Source organism: Heteronotia binoei, chromosome 19 (assembly GCF_032191835.1).
Source record: "Heteronotia binoei isolate CCM8104 ecotype False Entrance Well chromosome 19, APGP_CSIRO_Hbin_v1, whole genome shotgun sequence".
NCBI lineage: Eukaryota > Metazoa > Chordata > Lepidosauria > Squamata > Gekkonidae > Heteronotia > Heteronotia binoei.
Window position 1 is genome coordinate 44,403,115 of NC_083241.1, and position 23,945 is coordinate 44,427,059.

A 23,945-nucleotide genomic window follows, 5' to 3' on the forward strand; every position below is an offset into this window, starting at 1 on the left:
CTAGCACCAGAAAAGTTAATTTTAATAGAAATGTTGGTTTTAAATGTTTTTTATTTAATGTATTATTTATTGAATTGTACTGATGTTTTATTGTAAACCGAGATTTACATGTTGTGAGCCGCCCTGAGCCTGCTTCGGCGGGGAGGGCGGGATATAAATAAAATGTATTATTATTATTATTATTATTATTATTATTATTATTATTATTATTATTATTATTATTATTATTATTATTATTATTATTATTATAGATCAGGGCAGACATCTCTAGCCACCATCCAAGAACTATATTTCCCAAGATTTCCTAGGGGAGGGAATTAACCTATTTAAGTTTGAGGGTAGTGTTTGTGGGCATTTGATTGGTATAACAACTTTTTTTTGGTGGGGAATCACATGGCAAACATATGCTGATCACAGAGATGGCACTAACCACATCACAAACGAATAACAACTGAGTGGCTGGAGCCAGGGGCTCTGACTTAACAGCGTGAGGGTTCTGTCTGACAGCCACCCAAAGGAGACGACCCCTACCAGAGGGAGTTGCAGAATGCCTCTGGAATGAATTTTAAAGAACTCCTAGCTCCCAGTGCAAAACTCTAGGGTTGCTTAGGCATGACAAAGATGATGTGGGATCCAAGAAACCTAGCAGAGGAAATCTGCTGCAAAGAAATAATTTGGCCTTCAATCCCTGGGAGAGGTCCAGTGGTGCAAGGAACTGCACTCAGAGCTGTGTGGCTCAAAACAAAGCTGGGTGTAGTGACCATTCTTGATTAAAGTTTCTCACGGAATTGATGCCCAGAAATTTTGTTTCTGGTTGACGGAGACAAGAAGGGCTTTTTTTGTAGCAGGAACTCCTTTACATATTAGGCCACACCCCCTGATGTAGCCAATCCTCCTGGAGCTGACAGTAGGCCCTGTTGGAAGAGCCCTGTAAGCTCTTGGAGGACTGGCTACATCAGGGGGTGTGGCCTAATCAGGGATGGAATTCTAGCAGGACCTCCTTTGCATATTAGGCCACACCCCCTGATGTAGTCAATCCTCCAGGAGCTTACAGTAGGCTTTGTAAGAAGAGCCCTGTGAGCTCTTGAAGGATTGGCTACCTTGGAGAGGTGTGGCCTAGGAGTTCCTACAAAAAAGGCCCTGGAGACGCGCATCCATTTAAACAAAGGCATGTTTATATGTTCATTTTTGTGAGGAAAGAATTTCCCCTAATTTTGAGTGTCATGTTTTTAAATACTCTCTGGCCTTCTTGTGCGTGTCCATCATGGCTCAGACCGAGGGCACAGTGCGTGTCCTGGTGATCGTCCCCTCTGCAAGTTTTCCACTGCTGTCCCCAAGGGAACCACATTATATAAAGAATTATGCATAGACTGGTAGAAGAGACATGCAGAAGAGAAAGATTAAGCCGTTCCATCTACAAAATAGTATGAAGGATGCGCTTTGGGAAACTTGCTTTTAAATAACTTGCAGGGAAGTCAATTTGGTTCACAAATTTTATACCCTGCCTCGGGGGTTTGGCCTTCACATCAACGCTGGACAAACCCTGACAACGCAGGGTTGCTAACTTTGAGTTTAATTTTTCCCCCTGGAGATTTGAGGATGGAACTTGGGGAGACTGGGGTCAGGCAGCGGAGGGACTTCTGGTCAGTATAATGCCATGAAGCCTGCCCTTCAAAGCAGCCATTTTGGTGTGAAAGCCAGCTTGAAGTAGTGGTGAAGTGCACGGACTCTTATCTGGGAGAACCGGGTTTGATTCCCCACTCCTCCACTTGCACCTGCTGGAATGGCCTTGGGTCAGCCAGAGCTCTCTTATCTGGGAGAAGCGGGTTTGATTCCCCACTCCTCCACTTGCACCTGCTGGAATGGCCTTGGGTCAGCCAGAGCTCTCTTATCTGGGGAACCGGATTGGATTCCCCACTCCTCCACTTGCATCTGCTGGAATGGCCTTGGGTCAGCCAGAGCTCTCTTATCTGGGAGAACCAGGTTTGATTCCCCACTCCTCCACTTACATCTGCTGGAATGGCCTTGGGTCAGCCATAGCTCTTGTAGGGAGTTGTCCTTGAAAGGGCAGCTTCCAGGAGAGCTCTCTCAGCCCCACCCACCTCATAGGGTGTCTGTTGTGGGGGGAGAAGATAGAGGAGATTGTAAGCTGCTCTTAGACTCTGATTCAGAGAGAAGGGTAGGGTATACCCTTCTCCAGCTGAACTTATGTCCATTGTCTGGAGTTCAGCTGTAATTCTGGGAGGTCTCCAGGCCTCTCCTGGAGGTTGGCATCCCTATACCACATTCTTGCCCAGTTCAGCTTTTTCAACTGTAGGAACAATTTGACTACGATGCAATTCCATAAGCCCTGCTTCAGAGAATGACAGAATGCAGTCTGGGAAAACAGTGAAATCACCATGAGTTTACATAGTCCCGAAGAACAAACTGCTTTCTGGTGTCTGCTAAACTTGCTGGCAGCCTAATGTTTAATTCCCATCCTATATATATACACACACACACACACACACATACTCACTGTGGCTAATAGCCACTGATGGACCTCTGCTCCATATTTTTATCTAACCCCCTCTTGAAGGTGGCCATGCTTGTGGCCGCCACCACCTCCTGTGGCAGTGAATTCCACATGTTAATCACCCTTTGGGTGAAGAAGTACTTCCTTTTATCCATTTTAACCTGTCTGCTCAGCAATTTCATCGAATGCCCACGAGTTCTCGTATTGTGAGAAAGGGAGAAAAGTACTTATTTCTCTACTTTCTCCATCCCATGCATTATCTTGTAAACCTCTATCATGTCACCCCTCAGTCGACGTTTCTCCAAGCTAAAGAGTCCTAAGCGTTTCAACCTTTCTTCATAGGGAAGGTGTTCCAGCCCTTTAATCATTCTAGTTGCCCTTTTCTGAACTTTCTCCAATGCTATAATATCCTTTTTGAGGTGCGATAGAACCAAACATTCTTACTTAGTAGAAGCCAGGGCTTTTTTTGTAGCAGGAACTCCTTTGCATATTAGGCCACTCCCCCTGATGTAGCCAGTCCTCCTGAAGCTTACAGTAGGCCCTGTACTAAGAGCCCTGTAAGCGCTTGGAGGATTGGCTACATCAAGGGGGTGTGGCCTAATCAGGGATGGAATTCTAGCAGGACCTCCTTTGCACATTAGGCCACACACCCCTGATGCAGCCAATCCTCCTGGAGCTTACAGTAGGCCCTGTAAGCGCTTGGAGGATTGGCTACATCAAGGGGGTGTGGCCTAATGTGCAAATGAGTTCCTGCTACTAAAAAAGCCCTGGTAGAAGCCAATGATGTCCTGATCTGGATGACCCAAGCTAGCCCAATTGTAACTGATCTCAGAAGCTAAAAAAGTTTTGGCCCTGGTTAGTCCTTGGAGGGGAGACCTTCAACAAAGTCCATGGTTGCTATGCAGAGGAAGGCAAGAGCAAACCAACTCTTTTCGTCTTCCCTGCTTCCAAAAACTGATAAGATCGACTAGCCTGCCAAGGCTTTTTTTGTAGCAGGAACTCCTTTCCATACTAGGCCACACCTCCCTGATGTAGCCAATCCTCCAAGAGCTTACAGGGCTCTTAGAACAGGGACTACTGTAAGCTCCAGGAGGATTGGCTACATCAGGGAGGTGTGGCCTAATATGCAAAGGAGTCCCTGCTCCAAAAAACGCTCTGGCCTGGGCCATTCTGGTGAGGGCATCCCCATCTTCACTAAACTGTGATTCCCATGATTTGGGGCCCGGGAAGCCATAAGTTATAAAGCCGACATATTTTCCCAAGATGGAATTGTCATGGACACCTAATGACTGTTCTTCCTGGCTGCTTGTTTTTACATTTAGAGAAACCCTGCAGTTTTTAAATGCTTGCCTATTTCCTTTTTGTTTCCAGTTCCCTGCTCTCATGCCAGCGTTTTACGAAGAGTTTGCAGCTGTCCAAAGAGGGTACATTTGAGGAGCCGCTATCTGACATGTTACCTCCGCACGGCACGAACATATTGTGATTTCCAGCGCACTGAGTCAGCATTCTGATGATTTAGCGTTTACATTCCCGACAGCTGTTTATTCCTCTCAGTGTAATTCCAGAGATAGATGTCCAGAAGGGGTTTACTGCCCCAGATCTATCAGAAAACATATTTAAGATATTCTCTGGTATTTAAATCATGATAAAATATATTATTCAGTAACATTAGGATACAGGATTGGTAAAGGAGGTTAATTTTGACCACTAAATGGCTTTATCTTAAAGTTTCGAAAATGAATTTTAAAGCTTTCAGTTCTAAAATGCACAATATCAGGGGGTTTTGACTGTGGAGGGGCTGTGGCTCGGTGACAGAGCATCTGCTTGGCATGCAGAAGGTTTGAGGTTCAGTCCCTGGCATCTCCAGCTAAAAAGGAGAAGGTTGTAGGTGATGGGAAAGATCTCCAGCTGAGACCCTGGAAAGCAGCTGCCAGTCTGAGTAGGCAATACCAAGTTTGATGGACCAAGGTGGGTCTGATTTAGTAAAAGGCAGTTTCATGGGCTCCTGTATGTTCACCTCTCTTGCAACAGTAATCCTTGGGGCCAGGTAACAAATGATAATTTGTCTCTCCTTTATTTCCAAAGGGTATGACATCAAATGGCCAAGGAACAAAATGGATGACAATCATAGTCAGGGGCATGGAATGGCTTCTATATTTATTTACTTCATTTACACTCCACCTTTCTCCCTGACGGGGACTCCAGATGGCTTACAACATGCCCCCCTTGTCCATTTTATCCTCACAATAGCCCTGTGAGGTAGGCTAGGCTGGGAATGTGTGACTGGCCCAAGCTTCCGTGTCATCATGGGGATTCGAACCTGGTTCCTCCAGGTCCTAGCCCTCACACTCTGACCACTACACCACACTTTCTCTATACAAAGAAAAGTTGAAACAGTCACAGAAACAACCTTATAAACAGAGATGAAATGCCACTGGATGCACTGACTTCTGTAAAGGGCTTTTTTTTTTTTTTTTTTTAGCAGGAACGCACAGGAACACAGTTCTGGCTGGCTTGGTGTCAGGGGGTGTGGCCTAATATGCATATGAGTTCCTGCTGGGCTTTTTCTACAAAAAAGCCCTGCTTCTGTGTAAAGATATGTTAGACCAGGTTACCTGGATTATTAGGGCAGAAACAAGACCATGGATCAAGGGAGAGGTGCGACGTCACCCCAGAGTCAGAAATGACTGGTGCTTGCACAGGGGACTACCTTTACCTTTTAACACATCAGCCATTTGGGGATGGGCTGCACGGTCCCTCCCTCTCACCCTCCTTTGCTGTGGACAAATTCCTACTCTGTGTCCATATGTCCACCTGCTTTCCTAGTTCGGTTCAGTCTGCTCTGGGAGGCAGCAGCCCTCCAAACTCCCAGGCCCAGACAGGCCTCTCCCAGCATCTGCTGCCTTGCATCTTTTAACAAAAAGGTGTCACGGACTGGGCCTGGAACTGTCTGCAGGCTGAACAGGTTCTCTGCCTTTCAGACATGGCCTTTCTCCTGAACTGTGGCTTGCAGCTGGGAAACGCCACACTGGTTCATCCTACCTCATGTACATTTCAGGCCCAGCATTGGAGACCAGCATGCAAACCTGGTTCCAAATTCTGTATTAAGATGTGCAAGTGTATTTTCTTCAACCTAATAAATGAGCCTGGGAACCATAAATAAATGAGCCAGTTTGGTGTTGTGGGTAAGAGCAGAGGACTCTTGGGAGGTAAGGTAGCATGACACAGCCTGATCTCTTCAGATCTCAGAAGCTAAGCACACAAGACCACCACACTTAGACACAAGCCCACCAAGGAAGACTCTGCAGAGGAAGGCAATGACGAGCCACTTCTGCTTCCCCCTCCCCCTGCCTTGAAAGCCCCTTGCTGAAAGCCTCTTGTTGGCATTTTACACACAGAGACATACATAGATAAATCCAGGTGAGTAGTTGTGTTGGTCTGAAGCAGCAGAACAAAGTTTGAGTCCAGTGGCACCTTTAAGACCAACAAAGTTTAATTCTGGGTATAAGCTTTTGTGTGCACACTTCATCAGTTAGATATAAACATATCGATAGATAAATTGTATTTGTATTGTTTTGTTCTATGTTGTTAGCAGTCTTGGGCAAATTCTGGAGACTACAGGATGTAATCACTTAAAATAAAGATGCGCTGCTTTGGCTTCCACTTGGGAAGGGGCTGTGGCTCAGTGGTAGAGTAGTTGCTGCGCATGCAGAAGGTCCCAGGTTCAATCCCCGGCATCTCCAGTTAAAAGGACCAGGCAGGAGATGATGGGAAAGATTATGCCTGAGAACCCCAGAGAAGGTTCAGTGGCAGAGCCTCTGCTTGGCATGCAGAAGGTCCCAGGTTCAATCCCCAGCATCTCCAGTTAAAAGGACCAGGCAGGAGGTGATGGGAAAGACCTCTGCTTGAGACCCTGGAGACTAATGGAGAAGGGCTGTGGCTCAGTGGCAGAGCATCTGCTTGGCATGCAGAAGGTCCCAGGTTCAATCCTCAGCATCTCCAGTTAAAAGGACCAGGCAGGAGGTGATAGGAAAGACCTCAGCCTGAGACCCTGGAGAGCCACTGCTGGTCTATAATACTGCACGATGGGGAGAGAGTGTGGCTCAGTGGCAGAGCCTCTGCTTGGCATGCAGAAGGTCCCAGGTTCAATCCCCAGCATCTCCAGTTAAAAGGACCAGGCAGGAAGTAGTGGGAAAGACCTCAGCCTGAGACCCTGGAGAGCCACTGCTGGTCTACAATACTGCACGATGGGGAGAGAATGTGGCTCAGTGGCAGAGCCTCTGCTTGGCATGCAGAAGGTCCTAGGTTCAATCCCCGACATCTCCAGTTAAAAGGATCAGGTAGGAGATGATGGAAAGTCCTCCATCACTGAAAACCCTGGAGAGCCACTGCCAGTCTGAGTTGACAATACTGATCTTGATGGAACAATAGTCTAATTCAGTATAAAGCAGCTTCATCTGCATGCAAGAGAGCTGAGAGGTCAGATAAAGAGATATAAAGACAACAAGCAAGGAGAGAGGCACATGCATTTTCACAACAAATGTGTTTTTGTACAGGCGCATTTGAAATTGTGACATGAGAAGAAAATCCTGCACGTAAAACTGCTCTTCCATTTTTGTTCATAGTTCTACTCACTGATGTTTTATGTCATCTTCTTTCCTCTGCCCGAGATAAATGGGCAGCCCTGCAGTCAAGAGAACTGAAAAGCAATCCCCCATAATGATTTGCAGAGGGATAACTAGAGGCACCTTTATTTCAGAAGCGCTAGCAATGACACCTGCTGAAGGTAACCTGTAGACAACCAGAAAGGAATGCAGCTGACAGAGACAAGAAAGCCGAGGTCTACCGCAGGCTCATACACCAAAAATAGCAGGCAGAAGTGAGAAATCACCTGACATCTTACTCTAGGTATTCTCAGGAAAATTCGCATGCTTCTAAAATAGCACTTAATGAGGCAGAGGGAGACGGAGTTCTCCGGGTCAGCTTGGGGAAAAAGCCTCTCTTTGACAAATGGAATAACTAACTGAACTTCAGCATCCATTCTTATTCCAATTAATCAGTAGTAGAATCCTATTCATATGCAACTTGTGTGAAAATGACTCTATTGGAAGTCGTTGTATTGTATTAATTTTGGCCATTCTGTTTTCAGCACTCATAATGATGTATCCCAGCCATGTAGGGTCACTAATGCTTGCTTTAGAGTTTGTGTGTGTGTTGTGCCATTAATTCACTTCTGACTTATGGTGACCCTGTGAATCAATGTCCTCTAAATTAAAATGTCTGATCTTTCACAGCCTTGATCAGGTCCTGAAGACAATGAGCTGTGGTTTCCTTGGTTGAGTCAACCCAACTCCTGTTGGCTTTTCCTCTTTCTCTGATGCCTTCCACTTTTCCTAGCATGTTTGTCTTTCCCAGTGACTCTTGTCTTCTCATAATCTGACCAAAGTCCAAGAGACTCAGTTTGGTCATTTTACCTCGTAGGGAGAGTTCAGGTTTTGATTCAGTCTGGATTTGTCTTTTTGGCAGTCCACCGTCTCTGTAAAATTATCCTTGAATGTGTCGACTTTCTTTCTGCCAGCTTTCTAAATGGTCCAACTTTCACACCCATACATAGTAATGGACAATATGATGCCATGAATTAAAGTGATCTTGGTTGCGAGTGACACATCCTTAGACTTAAGAATCCTTTCTAGCTCCATCATGGCTGCGTCAGTCTCCTGATTTTTTGGTTGATGATGGAGTTTTACAGTTCGACCAACCTTTTGGTTGATGATGGAGCTTTAAGAAGAAGAAGAAGAAGAAACTGGATTTATATCCCGCCCTCCACTCTGAATCTTGGAGTCTCAGAGTGGCTCACAATCTCCTTTATCTTCCTCCCCCACAACAGATACCCTGTGAGGTGGGTGGGGCTGAGAGGACTCTCACAGCAGCTGCCCTTTCAAGGAAAACCTCTGCCAGAGCTATGGCTAGCCCAAAGCCATTCCAGCAGGTGCAAGTGGAGGAGGGAGGAATCAAACCCGGTTCTCCCAGATAAGAGTCTGCACACTGAACCATTACACCAAACTGGCTCTCTTTAAGAGGTTGCATGACCCTTAAAGCCCCTTGGATTAAGCTCCATCTTGCAACAGCCAAGAGCAGTGTCATGTTCCAAATATCAGAGGTTTGGATAGTAAATCTATGAAAGTGAGTCTGCAGGGGTCTACCTGAGGGATCCCGTAGTCCTCTAGCTACCCTGATCGGTGCAACAGAAAATGCTCCACTGGCCATCTTGACAACTTGATGCCTGACAACCATAGAAGCCAAAGGCTTAGAGTCCTCAAGAGAGGAACTAGATTCCACGGCTATGCCATCTCTCGAACCATCCAACCATCCTGTACTCTTGGCTCCTCTGAGTCTGGAATTTGCCTTGCAGCTCTCCAAGGTCCTGAAGAGCTCACATCTGGCATGATGGGAGCAAAACTACATAAGAGCTGCTCTACCATGTAGGAGGGGAGTATGAGTCCATTTCCAGGAGAGAAGAGTCTTCAAGTGGAGGCACCCACTTCCTCTCCTGGAGTGCCTCACCTGTAGACTCTCTTCCTTGCATTCATTTCTCCTGAGTCTTCGCACGTTAGGTCACATAGTAGTTTCTCTCCCATTGTTCTTGTGGCTTTTGATTTCCTCCAACATATATATTCATATCACTGTTTTACCCTGTTGTTTTGCATATGATACTTCTTTTATTTTGTTGCATTTTATTCTGGGTTGTCAATCATTTTGAGAAACACCCAGTTGTGGTTTGTGGGTCAAAATGCTTTAGATAAATAGATAAATTGGATATCTATCCATCAGTCTCTGGATTGGCTGTATCCAAAGAAGAAACACAGTGCATAAGCAAAGAGATAACTGGAGTCTAGAAAAAGCTCCTTTCCCTCCATACCGATTACCAGTTCATCTCACGTTCTGCAGTCAAAAGGTTTATATTCCTGCTGTAAGGATCCTTTGTAATCGCATCTTTTGATCCCATTTGCGTTTTGGCGCCACCAACACTGCACAGCAGTGAGTTCAATTGGTTAATTATGCATCTTGTAAAAGGATACTTCCTTTTCTGGGCCTTCGAGCTGGCTGTGTCTCAGTTTCAGGGATCAACCCAAGGGTATCTCTGTTTACCTTCCCTCCATCGTTCCTTCAGGTACTTTCAGAGAGTAACAGCAGCAACCTGGATGAAGCGGGCCAACGAGGAATCGGATTTTGTGATCATACATTTGGGGCAGGAGAGGTTCAGCAGGAGTTGCAAGGGAAATGGGGTTTGTGGCATCACCCCTCTGATCAGCGACCCACACACTGACTTGGAGGTGGATACTGTTACTACTTTGGCCAGGGGGTCATTTGGACCACTAATAATGGAGTCACCCAGTCATCTGAAGGATATAGGGTCTGAGAAGGTCATAAACCCAATGGGATCTGAAGCCCCCAAACAGATAGGAAGAGCCCTACTGGATCAGATCAGTGAGGGTCCATGCAGTCCAGCATCCTGGTTCACACAGGGGCCGACCAGTTCCTCTGGAGGTCCAACGAAAGGGCAGAGAGGCTGAGGCCTTCCCTTGATGTTGCCTCCTGGCTCTGGGATTCTGAGATTTAGTGCCTCTGAACACGACGGTTCCACTCAGTCACTCAGTAGCCATTGATAGGCCTATCTTCCATGAATCTACCTGATCCCCATTTTATAAGAACATAAAAAGAGCCCTGCTGAATCAGATCAGTGGTCCATAGAATCATAGAGTTGGAAGGGACCTCCAGGGCCATCTAGTCCAACCCCCTGCACAATGCAGGAAACTCACAAATACCTCCCATGAGGGAATCCAGTTCAGGAGACGCTTTGTCTGACAGGTTCCAGAAACCAGCATCTCAGTTTCCTGAAATCATCCAAGGAGACGCCTTGCCAGTTAACCTAAACCCAGCAATCTGAGCTTACCCTTCTTTTCCTGAGATGCTAACAAACCTGTTCAGAGAATACAAAATACCAGTGGCATGTGAGACTTGAGGAAATCCATTCCTTACCAAGGAGATGAGGCTTGCAGCAGCCTTCATGGCTGGCTCAACTCTTGAAAACTCTTTTCTGAAGAGAGGCTGGAAGAAGAAGAAGAAGAAGAAGAAGAAGAAGAAGAAGAAGAAGAAGAAGAAGAAGAAGAAGAAGAAGAAGAAGAAGAGGAGGAGGAGGAGGAGGAGGAGGAGGAGGAGATTGGATTTATACCCCACCCTTTACTACCCAAAGGCGTCTCAGAGCAGCATACAATCTCCTTTCTCTTCCCCTTCCCACAACAGACACCCTGTGAGGTAGGTGGGGCTGAGAGAGCTCTGACAGAAACTGCTCTTGAGAAGAACAGCTCTGTGAGAACCTGTGGCTGACTCAAGGTCACATCAGCAGGTGCAAGTGGAGGAGGGGGGAATCAAGCCCGGTTCTCCCAGATAAGAGTCTGCACACTTAACCCCTACACCAAACTGGCTCTCTTATCTGGAAACCTGCCTTGGGTGTTGGATCTCTACTAGGTCACACTACGATTCTGCACAGTGACTTTGGCAAGCACTGAACTTGCTTGGGACAGTTCTACTTTTTCCTTCAGAAGTTTAAGTCCATCTAACGATGTGAAGGTATGAAGCAGACATTAGCTGTTAGGCGTCAGGGGTGCAATGTCATCATACCCTCCAATCATCACAGCCTCCTAAATAGCAACCCTGAACTTTTAAGAACCCGCATGCTGATGTGTTCTGCATTTGCACTCGATATTCCCCCAGTCCCCAGGGATAACTTTCTTTTAGTGAAGTTTCACATGAACCTTGATGTCCACCATCTATGACAAATGGCAGGCAAAGGAAAGCATCTGTGCGGGGAATGCTAACAATTGAGATCGAGGCCACTTCTGCATAGTATTGAATTCCCGATGAAGAACAATGCCTGGTCCTTTCAACAGAAGCCCAATTAATCTTCAGGCCTGACAAGTGTTATCATTCTGTTAAGGGTATTCCACAGGTACCAACACACACCATGTTTCAACACAACTAGGTACCTGTTCTTCTATTAGCTTCTCTTCCCCCCGCCCCTGGTTCTCTCAAAGCCCCAGAAGAATAAAAAGACTTAAAAGTATAAGCCCATTTCTTGCCCATCCCAACAATATTCCATTTACAATTCAATATATAGAGCAGTGTATTTGAGAAGAAAAGGGGAAGAGAATAATGCATTCAGTTTTAAAAGATTAAAAACATTATGTTTAAAAGGATTATCTAGCAATGCCAATTTAATGCTCAACTTTGCATAATCTTTGTGTGGAATTCATAGATCTTGCAGTCTCTAGTTTATGGCACAAACCGGTCTTTACACCAGGTGCCCTTCAGGGCCAATCTGCCCTTCGACACCTTTCCTGGTGCCCATCAAGTGGTTTTAGAATCTAGGTGGGGCTTTTGCCCAGCAAGGTTTCTGACTGGCTACTGGAGATTTGTTCTACAGATTTTTAAAAATGTTACTTTGGCAGCAGTTACCACCACAACACGAAGATCTTCACTGTTTGACTGAAGCAAAAGTGCGGTAGCCATTTTGTGGCTGGCTCCACCTTCTGCGGCAGCCATGTTGTGGTTGGCTTTGCCTCCTAACACAGCCATTTCATGGCAGCTATTTTGTGGCTGTGCTTGTCGCACTGTTTCAGAATTCCCAGGGCTTTTTTTGTAGCAGGAACTCCTTTGCATATTAGGCCACTCCCCCCCTGATGTAGCCAATTCTCCAAGAGCTTGCAGTAGGCCCTTTAATAAGAGCCCTGTAAGCACTTGGAGGATTGGCTACATCAGGGGTTTGTGGCCTAACATGCAAAGGAATTCCTGCTACAGAAAAGGCTCTGAGAATTCTAGAGGTGACTGCAGGCTCCAAAAGGTTGGTGACCCCTTCCTTACACACTCTCAGAGGCCAGGGGGGCATCTTCCTCTGGACTTATACAGTAGGAAAACTGTGCAGGGGTAAATGATTGAAAATTTTACCACAAATGTTTTTCCAGTCCAGTTCCTCCTTTCCCCATGGCTCTTCTGAACTACAAAAGAGAGACTCAGTCATGCATCTCCTAGTTCCGTTTACCTGTATCTGGGCCTTCTGTATCTGGAATTGCCACTCCATAGAAATTCATCAGTTCCCTTCAATCATGTCCATATTTGAGACAACAAGATACAGTTAATGTGGAACTGCTATCTAGTGAGAGAACATAACAAACCACAGAATCAGGGCCTTTTTTATAGCAGGAACTCTTTTGCATATTAGGCCACACACCCCTGATGTAGCCAATCCTCCAAGAGCTTACAGGGCTCTTAGTGCAGGGCCACCTGTAAGCTCCAGGAGCATTGGCTACATCCAGGGGTGTGGCCTAATATGCAAAGGAGTTCTTGCTACAAAAAAAGCCCTGCACAGAATTATCAATATCAATAATGTTATTAACATTTTCAAGAGACTTGAAGATATATATATATATATATATCTTCAAGTCTCTTGAAAATGTTAATAACATTATCAGGTAGCTGGCTTCAGGTTGACTCAGCCTTCCATCCTCCCGAGGTCAGTAAAATGAGTACCCAGCTTGCTGGGGGGGGTGGGGTGGAATTGACTGGAGAAGGAAATGGCAAACCACCCCATAAAAAAAGTCTGCTGTGCAAAGCACCAGTCATTTCCGACTCTGAGGTGACGTTGCTTTCGCAACGTTTTCACAGCAGACTTTTTTTATGGGGTGGTTTGCCATTTCCTTCTCCAGTCAATTCCACTTTCCCCCCCCCCAGCAAGCTGGGTACTCATTTTACTGACCTCGGAAGGATGGAAGGCTGAGTCAACCTGAAGCCAGCTACCTGAAGCCAGCTTCTGCTGGGATTGAACTCAGGACATGAGCAGGGAGCTCAGACTGCAGTACTGCAGCTTTACCACTCTGCACCATGAAGCCGTATTGGAGGGAAAGAAACAGTAAACATGGGAACAAGACAAAGCTATAAAGCCCTCTGATTCAGTGAGGTGTGCCATTCGCCTAAAGGTAGGAAGGAAAATAGCAGGAAAGTTAAGAATGCAGAATAGCAACGAAGGGCTGCCTCGGGAAGAGGAAGGCGTCCCGACTGGGACCTTGTTCCTTTAAAATGCGATCTAGGGAAAGGAATCACATCCTGATACGATTATACACTCCCCCACCCGCTTTTCACCTTTGTAGTGCTGACTTTCTTCTTTGAACAGTTCACCTTGACCTGACCACTGTGTGGCACCGTAAACCACACGGCCTTCTCCACAACAGCATCCATGTTGGGTAATGCCAGGACAGCTTTCGTTGCTGCTGCAAACTAATCAAATGGGGCTAGGCAGCACAAGGGAATTACTACACACACACACACACACACACGCACACAGCCTGAGAGTTGGATGGCCTGTTGAACCTGAGACTACTGTTTTACAAGCTTAACGTTAAAATGGCAACACAAGAGTCTTTGCTCTGGCACAAGAGCCTACTGTGCTGAGCAAAGGTTATTTGGAGGAAGCCGAGGAAGCTTTGTCTTAACTTTTGGCAGGAAGCAGACTTTCCCTGCCTTCTTTGATCTTTAATTACATTGGCTCAGATTATCTGCTCCTGCAGGGGGGAAAAAACAGAAGGAGCCCACACAGGACAGGAGAGAGCTACACAAGGAATTAGCTGGGAGGATTTCCTTGCAGAACTCTACCCACGACTGTGCAAAGTTTGAAGCCGAGATTAGTGAGCGTGTCTGAACTGGATGTTTCCCTTGGTTGAGTGTGCAATTAGAGGTGCATACGAAGCTGTCTTATGCCAAATGAAACCAGCAGCCTCCTTAGTTCATCATTGCCTCAGCAACCCCAGGACTCTGGTAGGGATGAACATATGAAGCTGCCTTCTACTGAATCAGACCCTTGGTCCATCAAAATCAGTATTGTCTACTCAGACTGGCAGCTGCTCTCCAGGGTCTCCAGCTGAGGTTTTTCACGCCTACTTGCCTGGACCCTTTTTAGGTGGAAATGCCAGGGATTGAACCTGGGACCTTCTGCTTACCAAGCAGATGCTCTACCCTTGAGCCACTGTCCCTCCCTAACACTTATGAAGCTGCCTTCTACTGAATCAGACCCTCAGTCCATCAAGGTCAATCTTGTCTATTCAGACTGGCAGCCATTCTCCAGGGTCTCAAGCTGAGATTTTTCACGCCTACTTGCCTGGACCCTTTTTAGGTAGAGATGCTGGGGATTGGACCTGGGACCTTCTGCTTACCAAGCAAAGGCTCTACCACTGAGCCACTGTCCCTCCCCAAAGTCAGTCTTGTCTACTCAGACTGGAAGCAGCTCTCCAGAGTCTCAAGCTGAGTTTTTTCACGCCTACTGCCTGGACCCTTTTTAGGTGGAGATGCCGGGGATTGAACCTGGGACCTTCTGCTTACCAAGCAGATGCTCTACCACTGAGCCACCATCTGTTGTGGTGGGGGGGGGGGAGGAGGTAAAAGGAGATTGTGACCACTCTGAGACTCAGAGTGGAGGGCGGGATATAAATCCAATATCATCTTCTTCTTTACAATGCTGGATCACAGGAGGAACAGTAAACAAGTGTTTTACAGGGGAGGGCAGCCTAAAAGTCTGATTTAATAATTTAATTTAATTTAATTTAATTTGAGACTTATACCTTGACCAATCCTGCAAGGCAGGCTCAGGGTGTCTTACAACATTAAAACATTACAATAACAATAAATAAAGCATATCCAATTAAACACAAATTTAAAACCTCATAATAAAATAAATAAGTATGCTGGATTAGAAGTTATTAGTCCTTAAAGTGCCATAAGACTCCCATTCCATTCTTTCCTGTTCATCATTTCTTTAGCATACCCAAAACTGTTTAGATTATACAGGAGCTATTTTAAACTTTACACAGTTTGAACTTTACATTGTTTGGGAAACATGAGAAAAATATTGCTGATGGAAAGTAGGTCTGTACATTTCAGATAAATTGAACAGCCTTCTTTCAGAGATGGAATAGCCAAGACACTTCAAATGTACATTATTCAAGTGGTTTAATTATATTAATATAGTACCATCTAGTGGCCACATCATCAAACAAAAACCAGGGCCTTGTTTGATTCAGGGAAATGAGGGGTAAATCGTCAGGATCTTACTAGCAAAAACTGATGGCTGTGAACTTGCTCTCCTTGCTAAACATAAAAATCAATGCCCTAGCAAAAGAAAATATGTTGACAGAGGCAACATTCTGCTCTTATGCAAAAAATGGGCCCTGAAATACTGTACGGGGCTAAAATCTGTGAGTGTAGTATTGCTTCCAATTGGGGGTCTGTTCAAAACTGAGAACTATTAGATAATCCAAAAATAGAAGAGCATTTACATATATTTTTAACTTCTGATTCAAAGTGCCAGCTAACTGGCAGGTGAGAATATCCATATTGTGTATTAAGGAATAAGCTTCTAATGGGAGTGTCCTAGATTAGGACTAAATCGCAAGCCAGTTTTATACCCCAAGGCAGAATCCAGCTTTGAAAAAACAGTACAAGCCATAGTTGGTCAATTCAGGAATCAGTGCAAATTCTGGTTTGCTGCAAAAGGCATCTGTCTAACTATATGCAAGACAGGCGAAGAGCTGGGATCCTTTGAGCCACCTGACATTCTTCTGCATCTTATCCTTACAGCATCTTCTGAACCTTGCTCAAAATCCACTTTTTCATGGCAACGTCTTCTTCCAAACACGGCAAGATAGGACCCATGTTTATTAATTCATCCCTCTCCTTTTTTCATATTTACTTACCGCTGTTACAGGACAGAATAATCTCTTCACCTGCAGCCATCTGCTAGCATGGGTGAAGGTCTCCGTGCTGATAACCAGTCCCTCCTGGGTAAGGACTGCTATGTCTCTTGGACTTTGGCCCTAAATCTCAGATTTGGTGGCTCACTTCCAGGGCCTGAGGGAAGGTTGCCCGCTCCAGGATGAGAAAGTCTTGGAGCCTGCGGAGGGTAGGGTTTGGGAAGGGACAACACCTCAACACTACATAATAGCACAGTGTCCACCATCGTGGAATCATAGAGTTGGAAGGGACCTCCAGGGTCATGTAGTCCAATCCCCTGCACAATGCAGGAACTTCACAAATACCTTCCCCAAACAAATAGACCCCCAGTGACCCCTGCAGGCTCCATGCCCAGAAGATGGCAAAAACCTCCAGGATCCCTTGCCAAACTGGCCTGGGAAAAAAAATTGCTGCCTGACCCCCCAAAGTGGTGAGCAGCATTCCCTGGGCATGTAAGAAGGGGCCACAAGAACTAAGCCCTGATGCAGCCCTTCCTGCCCTCCTTCTCATGATCTACCTAATTCACAGAATCAGCGTTGTTGTCAGATGGCCATCTAGTTGCTATTACTCCAGGGGAACTGATCTCTGTAGTCTGGAGATGAATTGCTTTCCAGAAGATCTCCAGCCTTCACAGGGTTGTTGAGAGCCCTAAGGAAGCTCCTTCAAATGGATTCACACCTAGAGTTGCCAGCCTCCAAGTGAGACTGGAGCAGTAAAAGCCTCCAAACGATGCTCCACTAAGCTTGTTCCGGAGTTGGAGCTCTTCCCCCCCCCCCCCACCCACAATGCTTCCATCCAATTTTGCACAAATTGTCCCAGGACTGCGACTTACCTCGCCTCTTTCCCACGGCAAGCCTCTGAGAACTGGTTTCTGCTTGCCGCTGGAAAGAGGTGTGGCGAGTTGCAGCCCTGGGGCCGTTTGTGCAAAATTGGATGGAAGCATCAGGAAAAAGAGCTCCGACGCCAGAACAAGCCTAGTGGGGAATCTGTCTCCGTGTAACAATAGCCTCAATAAAGATCCAAAAGCATTCTTACAAAATTTATTGAATGTTGCTTTGTTGTCAAATGACTAAAGTGAAGTAACACTTCAACATAGTAAAGTGAATAACATTTCATGAATAGCTGGTGAATAACCAATGATTGGAATGAATAGCCAATTGGAAGTACACAGTATTATAAGCAGTGGAGAGCCAGTTTGGTGTAGTGGTTAAGTGTGCGGACTCTTATCTGGGAGAACCGGGTTTGATTCCCCACTCCTCCACTTGCACCTGCTAGCATGGCCTTGGGTCAGCCATAGCTCTGGCAGAGGTTGTCCTTGAAAGGGCAGCTGCTGTGAGAGCCCTCTCCAGCCCCACCCACCTCACAGTGTGTCTGTTGTGGGGGAGGAAGGGAAAGGAGATTGTGAGCCGCTCTGAGACTCTTCGGAGTGGAGGGCGGGATATAAATCCAATATCTTCTTCTTCTTCTTCATTTTGGAAGTCTTCTGCTGTTTGTAAAGAACTGGACTGGACTGGAAAAAGCATCCAGCGAAACGTGGCCTGGAATCACTGGTCTACACATTACTGAAAGCTGGAACCAGGTAGTTGGAATAAGATTAGACTCTTGGAAACTTTAAAGTATTCTGGCACTGGAACAGATGTTTGCACTGAAAACTGTTTTGTGGACTTACAGATATGGACTGCATGGACACCATTCTCTGTTCTGGTTTGGTTGTATATGTGTCTCGTTATAGAGCACTACACAGAAATGTTATTTACTTTAGTAATTTGACAACAAAATAACATACAATAAATTTTGTAGGAATACTTTTGGACCTTTATTGAAGTTATTTTGCTTCTTCAGGACTATCTATTCCATATTACTCAAGTGTGTTGCATGGCCTCCAGGTGGAGCTTGGAGATCCCCTGGAATTACAACTGATCTGCAGACTGTCAAAATCTGTTTTCCAGGAGAACAGGGCAGCTTTGGAGGGTAGAGTCTATGGGTGAGATTGCAAAGGAGATTTGGCCCAACCTAGCCATGCCTCCCCTCCAGATTTAATGTGTGTTATCACACACACACATCTGCTCCCCGAGTTCTTCCCGTACTTACCTTATTTTAGGACAAGCTGGGACCTGATTAAATAGCTACCGGGAACTTCCTAGTAGCAAATATCTAAAATACATGTAGAGCGCATTTCCCAGCTTCTGAACGGCTGCTGTGTTCAATGCACTCACAGGAGCAGTCTGAATGCTCCTTTTGCACATGTGTGGCCCATGCCTCTTCTGGCAGCAGGGCAGGGACTGCGTGATTGCCACGGTGCACATTAAAGAGCACGACTTTTTCAAAGCCAGGATACTGCCACGCCAAATTCCCAGTGTGACCCCGCCCTATGGCATTATACCCTGCTGAGGTCCTTCCTCTCCCCAACCCCTTCTCTTTATAGGCTCCATCCCCAAATCACCAAAAAATTCCCATCCTGGAGCTGGCAACTCTACACACGAACCCATGAAGCTGCCTTCCACCAAATCAGACTATCAGTCCACCAAAATCAGTATTGTCTACTCAGACTGGCAGCAGCTCTCCAGGGTTTCAAGCAATCTTTCACATCACTTACTGCCAGATCCTTTAGCTGGAGATGCTGGGGACTGAACCTAGGATCTTCTGCATGCTAAGCAGAGGCTCTGCCATTGAGCCACATGTCCTCCCAGCTCCACAATGGCTTCTTCTGACCATGCAGTTCCGAACAGCTATACCCTTTGAAGTCCACTGAAGCCAATGGGTTTGGATAGGGCTTTTTTTATAGCAGGAATTCCTTTGCCTATTAGGCCCATACACCCCTGATGTAGCCAATCCTCCTGGAGCTTGGAGTAGGCCCTGTACTAAGATCCCTGTAAGCCAGTTTGGTGTAGTGGTTAAGTGCGCGGACTCTTATCTGGGAGAACCGGGTTTGATTCCCCACTCCTCCATTTGCACCTGCTGGAATGGCCTTGGGTCAGCCATAGCTCTGGTAGAGGTTGTCCTTGAAAGGGCAGCTGCTGGGAGAGCCCTCTCCAGCCCCACCCACCTCACAGGGTGTCTGTTGTGGGGGAGGAAGGGAAAGGAGATTGTGAGCCGCTCTGAGACTCTTCGGAGTGGAGGGTGGGATATAAATCCAATATCTTCATCTACCTCACAGGGTGTCTGTTGTGGGGGAGGAAGGGAAAGGAGATTGTGAGCCGCTCTGAGACTCTTCGGAGTGGAGGGCGGGGTATAAATCCAATATCTTCATCTACCTCACAGGGTGTCTGTTGTGGGGGAGGAAGGGAAAGGAGATTGTGAGCCGCTCTGAGACTCTTCGGAGTGGAAGGCAGGATATAAATCCAATATCATCTTCATCATCTCTTGGAAGATTTGGTTACAATGGGGGGTGTGGCCTAATGTGCAAAGGAGTTCCTGCTACAAAAAAAAGCCCTGGGTTTGGAGGGGTTTAACTCATGTGCACTCCAGCCTATCTCTGCTCTCACTTAATTCCTCTACAGTGCATTCCTAAAAGGAGTCACATCCTTTTAAGTCCCTTTAAGTCAATGGTCTTAAAAGGGTGCAACTCCTTTTAGGATTGCATGGATAGAGCTTCGTCTTTTTCTCAAGGCTCTCTTTGAATGCACAGTTATATTTTAAATGATTTCTTTTCCAGTTTTTGTTTGTCGATTTGTCCTTTTCTTTTGCAAGTGTTTCAGCATTTCCTACATGTTTCTATGGTTCCCCAAGTCACCCCATATTTATATTTATAGATAGACCCTGGAGCTTCCAATTGGTTGCCTGGTTGATAGGAGAAACCGTCACCTTGGTTTTCAGCAGTGTGTGAATTTATGCAGGTCTGTGTGGGTGGCACCTTAGCTTGGCTTTGAGTTATGCATTCTTCAGAAGTCTTCTTGTCATTTTTGGTAAATGACTGCTTGTTCTTGGGAACTGTATTCCACCTCCAGTTTGTGTAAATGTGTCATATTATAAAAAATATGCAAGTGATATCGTTGCTTAACAGAAGGAATATATTCTTGTCAAGTACTCATGGTCACTCAGTGAAATGAATGGGCAACAGATAAGAATATCAGAAGAGCCCTGCCGGATCAGACCAGTGAGGGTCCATCTAGTCCAGCCTCCTGTCTCACAGAGGGGCCAGCCAGTTCCTCTTGAAGGCCAGCAACAGGGCAGAGAGGCTGAGACCTTCCCCTGAGAAGAACTTCAGAAGAGCCCTGCTGGATCAGACCAGTGAGGGTCCATCTAGTCCAGCCTCCTGTCTCACAGAGGGGCCAGCCAGTTCCTCTTGAAGGCCAGCAACAGGGCAGAGAGGCTGAGACCTTCCCCTGAGAAGAACATCAGAAGAGCCCTGCTGGGTCAGACCAGTGAGGGTCCATCTAGTCCAGCCTCCTGTCTCACACAGTGGCCAACCAGTTCCTCTGGAAGGCCAACAGGGCAGAGAGGCCGAGGACTTTATAAGAACATCAAAAGAGCCCTGCTGGAACAGACCAATGAAGGTCCATCTAGTCCAGCATCCTGTCTCACAGAGGGGCCATCCAGTTCCTCTGAGGGGCAACAAGAGGGCAGAGAATCTGAGGCCTTCCTGAGAAGAACATCAGAAGAGCCCTGCTGGGTCAGACCAGTGAGGGTCCATCTAGTCCAGCCTCCTGTCTCACACAGTGGCCAGCCAGTTCCTCTGGAAGGCCAACAGGGCAGAGAGGCCGAGGACTTTATAAGAACATCAAAAGAGCCCTGCTGGAACAGACCAATGAAGGTCCATCTAGTCCAGCATCCTGCCTCACACAGTGGCCAACCAGTTCCTCTGTAGGGCCAGCAAGAGGGCAGAGAGGCCTAGGCCTTCCCTGAAGTTTCCTCTTGGCACTAGTATTCAGAAGCTGACTGCCTCTGAACATGGAGGTTCTAATTAGTCACTGTGGCTAGAAGCCGCTGATAAGGCCTCTTCTACATGAATCTATTTCCTTTTAAAACCATCTATGCGTGTGGCCATCGATACATCCTCTGGCAGTGAACTCCACATTTTAATCACAGAGAAAGGAAAGCACTTCTTCACACAGTGTATCAACTTATGGATCTTGCTGCCAGAAGATGAGCTTGTGGCTAAGGATGTGTGTGTGTGAAGTGATGTCAAACTGCACCTGACTTATGGCAACCCCAGCAACAGGCTTTCGAGGCAAGCACAAAACAAGCTGGCCATTACTTTCCTCTGCAGAGTCCTCCTTGGAGGTCTCCCTGCCAAGTACTGACTATGTATAGCTTATGAGATCTGATGAGATCAGGCTATACCATGCTGCGTTCCCTCCCCTGGCCCAGGATACAGCCTGTTTGGTGTAGTGGTTAAGAAGAAGAAGACTGCAGATTTATACCCCGCCCTTCTCTCTGAATCAGAGACTAAGAGCTGCTTACAATCTCCTTTATCTTCCTCCCCCACAGCAGACACCCTGTGAGGTGAGTGGGGCTGAGAGAGCTCTCACAGAAGCTGCCCTTTCAAGGACAACTCCTAACAGAGCTATGGCTGATCCAAGGCTATTCCAGCAGCTGCAAGTGGAGGAGTAGGGAATCAAACCCAGTTCTCCCAGATAAGAGTCCGTGCACTTCACCACTACACCAAACTGGCTCTCCTTAAGTGCGCAGACTCTTATTAGGTAGAACCAGGTTTGATTCCCCACTCTTCCACATGCAACTGATGATATGACTTTGAGTCAGTGACAAGTTCTTGCAGAACTGTTCCTCTCAAGAGTAGTTTCTGTCTGAGCTCTCTCAGCTCCACCTACCGCACAAGGTGGCTGTTGTGGGAAGGGGAAAGGAAAGGAGATTATAAGCCTCTCTGTGACTCCTTTGGGTAGTGGAGGGCGGGGTAAAAATCCAATCTCTTCTTCTTCTCTTAAAATGGGGATTATACAAATTCCTGGAGGACAGCTAAATGGTGGCCATTAACCATGAAAGCAGGGTTCAGGTAGCCAGCTCAAGGATGACTCAGCCTTTCATCCTTCTGAGGTCAGTAAAATGAGTACCCAGCTTGCTGGGGGGAAAGTGCAGATGACTGGGGAAGGCAATGGCAAACCACCCCGTAAAAAGTCTGCCGTGAAAATGTTGTGAAAGCAACGTCACCCCAGAGTCGGAAACAATTGTGCTTGCACAGGGGACCTTTCCTTTCCTAGCATATATAAGAGCCCCGTGGCGCAGAGTGGGAAAGCTGCAGTACTGCAGTCCTAAGCTCTGCTCACGACCTGAGTTCGATCCCCGGTGGAAGCTGGGTTTTCAGGTAGCCGGCTCAAGGTTGACTCAGCCTTCCATCCTTCTGAGGTCGGTCAAATGGGTACCCAGCTTCCTGGGGGGGAAGTGCAGATGACTGGGGAAGGCAATGGCAAACCACCCCATTCAAAAAAAGTCTGCCGTGAAAACGTCATGATGTGACGTCACCCCAGAGTCAGAAACAACTGGTGCTTGCACAGGGGGACTATCTTTACCTTTCTTTAACCATGAAAGTAAAAACTGAACCCCCATGTTTCAAAGCAATGCACCTCTGAATCCTAGTCACTGCAGAGCAAGTAGAAGGAGACGGCTGTCATCCTCTAGTCCTGCTTGTGTACTTCTGGGCTTGTGGGGGGACAGCCTCTGTTGAAGACTGGATACGAATTAGGGCCTAGAGGAGTCTCTGCCAGGAAACTCCAGCTAGGATTCTGTTGTGAAATTATCCATGCATCCATCTCTGGACTGGGGCCACTAAGGACAAACTCCAAATGCTTTCATGCCTTTCCCATCCATTTAAACCCTTATGAAATGGGGTGCAAACCCTATTTGTGGGAAGCGTGGGCTGCACAAGAGCAGCGCTGGATCTCAGCCTAATGTACATTTGTGCTGGCTTAATCGAATGCATTTATTTGAGTGACAGTAAGCATTCCGCTTAAGGTTACGCTCCCAGTTTGCCCTTTCCTTCGCCGACGCAGTCTTTAAGGGAAAGATTTGGGCATTTTTTAATTAGTTTGTTTCTCTGAGTGCCCTTGTGATATAATAAGCACAGCGCTGTACAGCAGAATGCTATCTACGGCACAGCTGTATGCAGTTGCAGTCCGAGGAATGACGGATTCAGAACTTACCAGTGGGCAAAAAGGTCAGAGCGGCAAAGTCTGGATATGGACTTGAACTTCAGAAGGAAGTCAGAGAGCATTAGGATCAGCAGTTTGCTTGGGGAATTGTTGTTTCCAGATATTGGAAATGATGGCTTTTCAAACTCTATTCGTACATCCTTCATGCAAAGCCCCATTTCATTCCGTGGGATGTATTTCTGGAAGTCTGGGTGCTCCTCCTTATCTCTAAGTTCACTGATTTCCTGCCTCCCCTCCCAGTTCTGTCCCATTTAGATTACTTTGTTATGGGTCATTTATTATATTATTATTATTATTATTGCCAGGGGTCATTTGTAGAAAAATAGGTGGTGGAGCTCATTAGCATAACTCATGAGCATGTGCTGCCCCCCACCAGCCAAAAGCAACCCAACGCAAGAAAGGAGAGCCACCACAAGAAGAATGTCTACCTTCTCCATCCCATGCATAATCTTGTCAACCTCTATCATGTCACCCCGCAGTCGACGTTT